Here is a 10,045-nt window from a genome sequence, read left to right as displayed (position 1 = left end):
CCATCTACAGTAGTTCCTTTTACACATCCTGTAATACTGCTTTTGTCATAAATTCTTTGAGCCTTCATTTACCTTGAAATTGTTTAATCTCTGCTTCAAATTTAAATGATAATCTTGCTGCGTAGAGGATTCTTGGTTGAAGGTCCTTGTTTCAGTATATTAAATATTTCATGCCACTCCCTTCTGGCCTGTGAAATTTCTGCTGAAAAGTCTGCTGATAGCCTGATGGGGTTTCCCTTATAAGTTATCTTTTGTGTCTCTTGGGCTGCTTTCAATACTCTCTCCTTATCCTTAATCTTTGCTATTTCAATTATCATATGTCTTGGCGTTGTCTTCCTGCGGTTCCTTTTGTTAGGGGCTCTCTATGCTTCCATGAAGAATACACACTCTGTGTGTATTTCCTTCCCTAGATTAAGGAAGTTTTCAGCAATTATTTCCTCAAAGGGACTTTCTATCCCTTCGTCTCTCTCTTCTCCTTGTGGTACCCCTATTATGTGAATATTGTTTCATTTGGATTGGTCACACAGCTCTCTTATCATTCTTTCATTCCTAGAGATCCTTTTTTCTCTCTGTTCCTCAGCTTTGTTGTGTTCCTGTACTATAATTTCCATGTCATTGTCTCCTCGACTTGCAGCAATCTACTATTCATTCCCTCCATTTTGTGCTTAATTTCAGTCATTGTATTCTTCAGCTCTTGTATGTCTTTGATGAAGTCCTCCTTGAGATCTTTAATTCATATCTGAATGTCAGTGAGCATATTTAAGACTTTTCCTTCATAATTTTTATCAAGAATATCGATTCTTTTTTCCCTCTTTCTGGTGTCTTATACTGTAGTTCTATTTGGACTACATTCCTCTGTCTCCTCATTTTGTCATAGTTTCTTTGTTTCTTCCTTTACATTAGATGGATCTGCTATGCTTCCTGAACTAGAGAGTAATAGCTTTATGAGGAAGGCCCAGAAGCTCAGGACTCTTTCCTCTCCAGTGCCTGTTTCTCCTTTGCTGTGAAGCCCCAGTTGCTACTGGTGGGCAATGGGCATACTTGCTTTTCTGTCTGCCAGCAGTGGTTTCTCTCAATCTGCCTCAGCTGGGTCTATGTGATCAGAGCAGTGATTTATTCTGGGATTGTTGTGGGCGGGATTTCCTTCTGCCTGCCCTGTAGCAATGGGGGGGATGCTGGGTTAAAGAAGTGGACAGGGTAGTTGCAGGGTGAGTTGCACAATAGCAGGATACACAGGTTAACAGAACTGAGACGTTGCCTGGTTGAAGAGCCCTGAGGCACTCAGCAGTGGTGGCAATATGTGAACCGGGAGGACACCGGTCACACAGTAGCAGAAGGGCAGGAAATTGCACAGTGGAAGGGCCTGCAGGTTCATAGTGGCTATGCAACATGTGCATGAATAGCAGCAGTAATGATTTGGGTCATGGGAAGCCACATTGGTGTAGCAGTGAGACCCACAGAGATGCCAAGCAGCAGCAAGGCAAGAAGCATCCAGCTTGGCCACCCACAGGGAGGAAGAAGCTCTTGGGGCTGGCTCCTGAAGGCACCTCCCCTGTTGGGCTAAAATAGGACCATAGAAGTTGGAAAAGTTTCCCTCTGCCAACCAGGCAGCAAAGTCTGAAACTACTGGGCCAAGTTGAATGGTGCATTGGTGTGTGCAGGGAGATGCCTTTGTGCTGAGCCACCAGAGAGGGCTCCTGAGAGTGCTTGACCTGCTGGGCCAAGGGAGGGATGGGGAGGTATTAGACACCTGCCCTTTCTCCTGCAGAGACAGCTCTGTCCAACCCTGGCCCCTCTGGCTCCCATCCTACTGCTGGAAAGTCTTTCAAACTGCTGTCTCTGTGTTGGGTCTCAGTGGGACCAGTGGAGTGTGCCTGTCCTCCATAGGCAGCTAGTGTCTCAGCCTCCCAGAGTGTTCCAACTCCCTCTGGCATCCAGTCTAATTACCAGAATTCAATGCAATGGGAACTTGTGTTCCCAAAGCAGGCCTCCAGGGTCAGGTGTGCAAAGTTCCTGGGCACTTATCCCTTCCAAATTCCATTCTTCTTCCTCCCATCTATGGGTCAGGATTGGATAAGTGCTTGTATCCTGCTCAGTTGTGGCTCTGATACTTTATCCTTTTCTGTGTGGTCTTCTCTTTTTCCCCCAGGTGTAAATGTTGTGTTCTTCAGTCTTCAGTTCATTTTAAGGTTTAGTTATATTTGCTGGAGTTGCTTCATTTGTGTGTGAGGAGTAGGAGGTTTCTGTATTGTCCTATTCCACCATCTTGAGAGCCTCCCCCCATGTCATTTCTGTTTATGTTGTGTGTCACCTTGATCGATTTTCAGATGTTAAACTATCCTTGCATTCCATGAATAAATCCCACTTGGTACAGGTGTGTGCATTTGAATATATCATTCAGTTTAGTTTGTTAATATTTTCTTGAGGATTTTTGCATAAATATTTATAAGTGGTTTGGGTCTGTAGTTTTTTCTTGTAGATTCTTTGCCTTTGCTCTCAGGATAATGCTTGTATCATAAAAGGAGTTAGGAATAATGCCATCCTCTTCAATTTTTTGGAAGAGTTTGAGAAGTATTCATTTTAATTCTTAGATGTGGGATAGAATTCACAAGTGAAACTGTTTCAGGGTTTCTTGTTCTTAGGAAGTTTTGGATTTGATGCAATCTCCTTCCTAGTTATAAGTCTTTTTAGGTTTCCTATGTCTTCAGGACTCATTCTTTGGGGGTTTTACATTTCTAGGAATTTCTCTATTTCTTCTGGGTTATGAATTTGTTGATATACAATTGTTCACAACGCTCTAATCCTTTTTAATTACTATAATTAATGGTAATATCTCCACTTTCATTTTTGATTTTAGTAATTTGTCTTTTTTCATTTGTCAATATAGCTAACGTTTTTATCAGTTTCATTGATCTTCCCAAACATCCACCTTCAAAGTTTTAACTTGTTGAGTCTTTGTATCCATGAACATGGAACACCTCTTAGTTATAATAAGATATTCTTTTATTTCTTTCATTAGAGGTTCATAATTTTCTTCTTATATATTCTGTATCTATTTTGTTAGATTTAAACCTAAATATTTCATTTTTTTGTGCTAATGTGAATAGTATTGTGGTTTAGTTTCAAATTCCAATTGTTCTCTGCCAGTATATTGGAAAGCAATGGAATATATATATTAACCTCATATTCTGCAACCTGGCTATGTTTGCTTATGAGTTCCAGGAGGGTTTTATTGCTGTTTTCCATACTATGGGAATTTCTACACATACAATCATGTCACTGGCAAACCAAGACAGTTTTATTCTTTCCTTGCCAATCTGAATCACTTTCATTTTCCTTTCTAGTTTAAATGCAGTTAACTAGACTTCCAACATGATATTTGAAAATCTGTGCTAAGAGGTGACATCCTTATCTTGTCTCTGATCTTAGTTGGAAAGCTTATAGTGTCTAACCATTGAATCAGATGTAAGTTGTAAGTTTTTGCAGTTATTCTTTGTCAAGTTGAATAAATTCCCTTCTATTCCTAGTTTGCTGAGAGTTTTTATGATGAATGGGTGTTGGAATTTGTCAAATGCTTTTTTGGCATCTACTGATATGTTCATGTGATTTTTCTTTTTTAGCCTGTTGATGTGATGGATTAATTTCAAATGTTGAACTGGCTTGGCATACCTATGATGAATAATACTTGGCCATGGTGTCATATTTATATTTACCTAATTTTTCTTGATCCTTAATGGTTTCCTCATCTAGACTTCACAGGTTTGCTCTACCAATGACAATTCTTCAAAAGTCAGTTAAGTTTGGGTTTCTGGATATGTCTGTTAGAAATGTCTTTGGGCAGGTGGGGCCTGATACTAGTCTAATTTTGAGAAAGGCAACTATTTGAGCTCTGAAGTTGGGACTGAGGGTTGTGCCACTGGCTACAAACAGCTGGATAGGTATTGTGGCTGGATCCTCTGCCCAAGTGAGGCTGTAGGATGGCTCCACAGTTTCCTGAATTTTCTGATCAGGCTCATTAAATACTCAGAACTAGGTACTATACATAGCAATAGATTGGCTATGAATTAGATTTACTGCTCTGGAAGGAAAGCAAGACAGGACCCAGCACCTGCATGGCTCATTGCTTGAGGATCTGAATCAGGCAAGAGTGTGTAATGAATATCTTGGTGAGATGAGGCGCTGGTTTTCTTCTGAAAACATGGAAAGTCATAGGCTGTGCTCTCTGTTCAAGTGCCATGGTAAGCAGGGCTATTGTATGGGCTATTCAACTTCCTGTGTGCCCTGGTAATGCTCCCTGATTGGGTAGGTTGAAGGCTATATTCAGCAATAAGTAGGGCTATGAATTAGTTTCCAAGCCCAGATACAACAGGAAAAGCAGATCCAAGGACACTGAGGCTCTTTGTTTGTTGTCTTGACTCAATCAGACCCACGTCCCCAAATCCCATGGCTAAGCAAGGCCACTAGCTTTACTCTACAGTCAATCAGCACTGCCCACCAAACTCTCAGCTCAAGCATTGCTGGGTTATACAGCAGCTTCTACATATTCTTGTCAGCCCTTCCTGTCAGATGGGGCAAGAGGCCACACTCCACAGCAGGTGGGAGTATGATTCAGCTCTTCTGCCTGGTTTTGGGCTGATCAGCCTCCAAGGCTGGCAAAACTCATTTAAGAACCCAAATCAGGCAGACCTACACCCTGAAGAGTTCCTTTGTCAGACTGTGCCACCAACTTGGTTCTGCAGATGAGCACAGTCACTGACTGGAATTACTAGTTGGGCTATTCAGATAAGAACTTGGGATGTCAATACTGAGTGCTGGTTGCTCAAAGCTCCTCTCTATCCTCCATCACAATTAGATTCTCTGTGGTTGAGCCCTGCAGATCCCCCTGAGATCCACATAAATTGAAACCAGTGTAGGGGCTCCCATGAAGTAACCCAGAAAGCTCGAGGCAGTAGGCTGGACATTTCTCCAGGCTCTCTTTTACTACTGAAGGAACCATAGACTCAGAGGAGACCTCATAGCATGGTGCTGCACTGGCCTGGAGGATGGGCAAGTCAGCATGTAGCCACTTTTCTTACCCTTCTAATAAGCTTGTCTTGGTCTCTGTGATACAGGGGGGTTCTTTGGCCTCATCTCAGTATTCTAGGTTTCTTTAAGTATGTTGTTCATGAAGATTTCTTAGTTTTTCTTCTTGTGAGGGAGAACAAAGTCAGGAACAAAGTGACATTGCCATCTTGGTGATGTTGCTACTCTGTGTTTCTCAAATTATGGTTCTTTTACACTTCTAAGAGACCCAAGTATGTGTTTTTAAGTGATAAAATGAGTAGTCCTGAGATACTCTTCATGTAACAGGTAAGGATTTTTTTTATGATTATTCGTTTGGTTTTTTTTTTTTTTTTTGAGAGGGCATCTCTCATATGTATTGATCAAATGGTTTTTAACAATAAAATTCTGTATAGGGGACTCAATGCACAATCATTAATCAACCCCAAGCCTAATTCTCAACAGTCTCCAATCTTCTGAAGCATAATGAACAAGTTCTTACATGGTGAACAAGTTCTTACATAGTGAATAAGTTCTTACATGGTGAACAGTGCAAGGGCAGTCATATCACAGAAACTTTCAGTTTTGATCACGCATCATGAACTATAAACAATCAAGTCAGATATGATTATTTGTTTGATTTTTGTACTTGATTTATATGTGAATTCCACATTTCTCCCTTATTATTATTATTATTATTTTTAATAAAATGCTGAAGTGGTAGGTAGATGCAAGATAAAGGTAGAAAACATAATTTAGTGCTGTAAGAGGGCAATGTAGATGATCAGGTCTGTGCCTATAGACTAAGTATTAATCCAAGCTAGACAAGGTAACAAAACATCCATGGATGCAGAAGATTTCTCTCAAAACAGGCGGGGGGTGAGGTTCTAAGCCTCACCTCTGTTGATCCCAATTTCTCACCTGATGGCCCCCCTGCGACTGTGCCTGTCTTAGGTTGTTCCTCCCTTGAGGAATCTTAACAGGTAAGGATTTTTAAGCACAATCCCTGGTATGCAAAAAATACCATCTTTATTTTTATCAAATAAACATAAATTGAACTTCTGCCACTGGGTGGGAATATCATTTTCAGACATTATTTAAATAGTATTTCCCCTACTAAATTGTGTCTTGAATTCTCAGGTTGTAGCATCAAAGCATTAAATGCAGAAGATATTTCTCAACTTCTTCTCAGTTCCCCAGAGTCTCTGAGAGTTCCAATTGAGCCTATTTGGGTGTATATCAGAATTTTAAGCAAGTACTTAAAAAAGATTATATGGCTATTTATTAAATATGAATGAAAGCAAAGGAGAAAAACTACATACCAATATGTCAATTCCATGCCAAGGCCACTATACAGTACAGCAAAGACAAGGACTTAAACTTCATATATGGAAAACCAATCTATTTATCTATATTTCCCTTCTTCTTTTGTCTTACCTTGTGAGAGATATCTGCATAATTTTTTCAATTTTTAGGCATTTAAAAATGACAGCTTCAGGAAGATTCTCTTTATACATTTTTGATATTTCAATCTTTTTTGCTAATATTGGTATATTTATAAAACTTATAACTTTACCATTTCTTGAGGGATATACAGGCAAAAAAAGTAATTGAATAACTCTTAAATATTGCAACAGGGTCTTTGTATAGTCAGTCGACAGTAGTTCCTCAACAATACAGAACACTAGAAATAAGAGATTTTAAAAAATACTTATGCCTAGCTCTGGCACTAGGACATAATGATTTAATTACTTTGGCATGCAACATAGATACTGGGATTTTAATTGAACATTCCACAGGGGAATATAATGTGCTGTTAACATTGCAAAATCATTGGGGAGGGGGGATAAAGATGGTGGTGTGAGAAGTGAGACAGAAACCTCCTCCCAAAACTACATATAACATGAAAATACAGCAAATGCAACTAAACGTGAAAGAGCAACCCGATGACTGCAGAATAGACTGCCTACATCTGGGGAAAAGAGAAGACCTCATGGAAAAGGGTAAAGTAGCAAAGTCACTATCTGGCCGGACCAAATCCTTCCTCCAATATCAGATCACAGGGAGGAGGAAGAGAAATGAAGCATGGAGGGAGTAGAAGCCCAGAACTAAACCCAGCCCTGGAGATCTGCTCCGGGAGCACAAACCCACATTACATGGTGATCTGGGGATTAGTGGGGTTGGAAAGCAAAAACAGGCAGAGTACTCAGAGACAATGAGATTCTACCTGCTTGTGGAGAACAGGTACCCACAACCAGCCACACAAGAACAGAAGAAAGGTGGGTACTTTGAAAGACTTCCCAACTGCAAGAGGAGTGCTAAAGGGGGCATGAATTACACAGAGCTTGCTGCTCAGGAGAAAGGGAAGTTGGATGAAATCATCCTGGCACACTCAGCACAGCAGGTTGGGAATTTTCAGGAGATCCCCTTGGCTGAAAGCCCAGAGCCGAAGCCCTGCACTGCGATAAGCAGGCAATGTTCCGCATGCCTGCTGCCCCCGCCATCACATCAGGCCAGCTGGAGGGTTGCCCTGCCAATGGTACCTACAGGGGCATAACACAGAGGCTCCTGCCTGTGAGATCAGCCCACTGGACCTGGCAGTAGAGGGAGGCAATGCAGCCAGGAAGCAGGATAGAGCTCCTTCCTCCTAGCAGGTGCTGGTGACATGTGGCTGCAACTCCAACCATCGCTCCAGGTGTTGGGCAGCTCCAGAAAGTAGAGCTTCTGGGCAGTAGAGGACATCAACTACACGAAGTTCTTATTCCATAGGATCATTAGAAATATGAAACAGCAAAAACCTTGGTTCAAAGTTGGTACAAACCAGAATCCAACAGATACCAGAAAGAGGGCAAAGCAAAACCGAAGTCACCAATCATCTTGATAAAGATTTCAAAATAAAAAACAAGAACATGCTCATGGAGCTACAGAAAAATACTCAAGATCTCAGGGAGAGCTTCAGGAAAGAGAAAATTTGAAAAATACAGTACCTGAAATGAAATATACAATGGAAGGATTTAAAAGTAGATTCAACAGGTATAGGACATGGTAAATGAAATAGATATTAGAGAACAGGAATACAAAGAAGTTGAGGCACAGAGAGAAAAAAGGGTCTCTAGGAATGAAAGAATAATAAGAGAACTGTGCAACCAATCCAAACAGAACAATATTCACATTATAAGGGTACCAAAAGAGAAGATAGAGAAAAAGAGATAGAAAGATTTTTTTTAGGAAATAACTGCTGAACACTTCTCCAAACTGGGGAAGGAAATAGTCTCTAAGGTCATGGAAGTGCAGAGATCTCTCAACAAAGGGTACCCTAAGAGACAGAGGCACTGAACAATGCATTAGAACAGATGGACATCTCCACAACACTCCACCCAAAGGAAGCAGAATATACATTCTTCTCAAGTGCACATAGGACATTTTCCAGAATAGATCACATACTAGGCCACAAAAAGAGCTTCAGTAAATTCAAAAGGATTGAAATTGTACCAACCAGCTTCTCAGATCAGAAGGTGTGAAACTAGAAATAAATTATGGAAAGAAAACAGAAAAGCCCACAAATGTGTGGAGGCTTAACAACATGCTCCTAAATAATCAGTGGATCAATGACAAAATAAAAACAGAGATCAAGCAATACATGGAGACAAATGGAAACAACAAAACACCCCAAAACCTGTGGGATGCAGTGAAGATGATTCTAAGGGGAAAGTATACAGCAATACAGGCTTATCTCAAGAAAGAAGGACAGTCTCAAATGAACAGTCTCAACTCACAATTAATGAAACTAGAAAAAGAAGAACAAAGTCAGTAGGAGGGACATAATAAAAATCAGAGAAGAAATAAATAAAATTGAGAAGAATAAAACACTAGAAAGATTCAATGAAACGAGGACCTGGCTCTTTGAAAAAATATACAAAACAAATAAACCCCTAGCTAGACCTACCAAGGAAAAAAGCATGTACACACATAAACAGAACAAGAATGAGAGAGGAAAAATTTTTATGGACACCACAGAAATACAAAGAATTATTAGAGAATACAACAAAAAATTATATGCTAACAAATTAGATAATCTAGAAAAAATGGACAACTTTTTAGAAAAATACAACCTTCTGAGACTCACCAACGAAGAAGAAGAAAATATGAACAGAACAATTACCAGTAATGAAATTAAACTGGTAATAAAAAAATTACCTATGAAGAAAATACCTGTACCAGATGGCTTCACTGCTGAATTTTATCAAACACTTAGTGAAGACCTAATACCCATACTCCTTTAAGTTTTCCAAAAAGTAGAAGAGGAGGGAATACATCCAAACTCAATCTATGAGACCAGCATCACTCTAATACAAAAATCAGAGACACCACCAAAAAAGAAAATCATATGCCAATATCCCTGATGATCACAGATGAAAAAATACTCAACAAAATATTAGCAAACTGAATTTAAAAAATACATCAAAAAGATCATCCATCATGACAAGTGGGATTTATTCCAGGGATGCAAGAATGTTACAATATTAAAAAATCCATCAATATCATACACATCAAAAAAAGGACAAAAATCACATGATCATCTCAATAATGCAGAAAAAGCATTTGACAAAATTCGAGATCCATTCATGATAAAAACTCTCAATAAAATGTGTATACAGGGCAAATACCTCAACACAATAAAGGCTATACAAGACAAACCCACAGCCAACATATACTTAACAGCGAAAAGCTAAAAGCTTTTCCTCTAAGATTGGGACAAGATGAGGATGCCCACACTCCCCACTTTTATTGAACATACTACTCGATATCCTAGACATGGCAATTACACAAAACAAAGAAGTAAAAGGAATCCAGATTTGTGAAGAATAAATTAAAATGTCACTGTTTGCAGATGACATGATATTGTACATAAAAAACCCTAAAGACTCCACACCAAAAATACGAGAATAAATACCTGAATTCAGAAAAGTTGCAAGATACAAAAGTAATCCACAGAAATCTGTTG

This window comes from Manis pentadactyla, chromosome 3, assembly GCF_030020395.1.
Source record: "Manis pentadactyla isolate mManPen7 chromosome 3, mManPen7.hap1, whole genome shotgun sequence".
NCBI lineage: Eukaryota > Metazoa > Chordata > Mammalia > Pholidota > Manidae > Manis > Manis pentadactyla.
Note: the sequence above shows the minus strand (reverse complement) of the source record.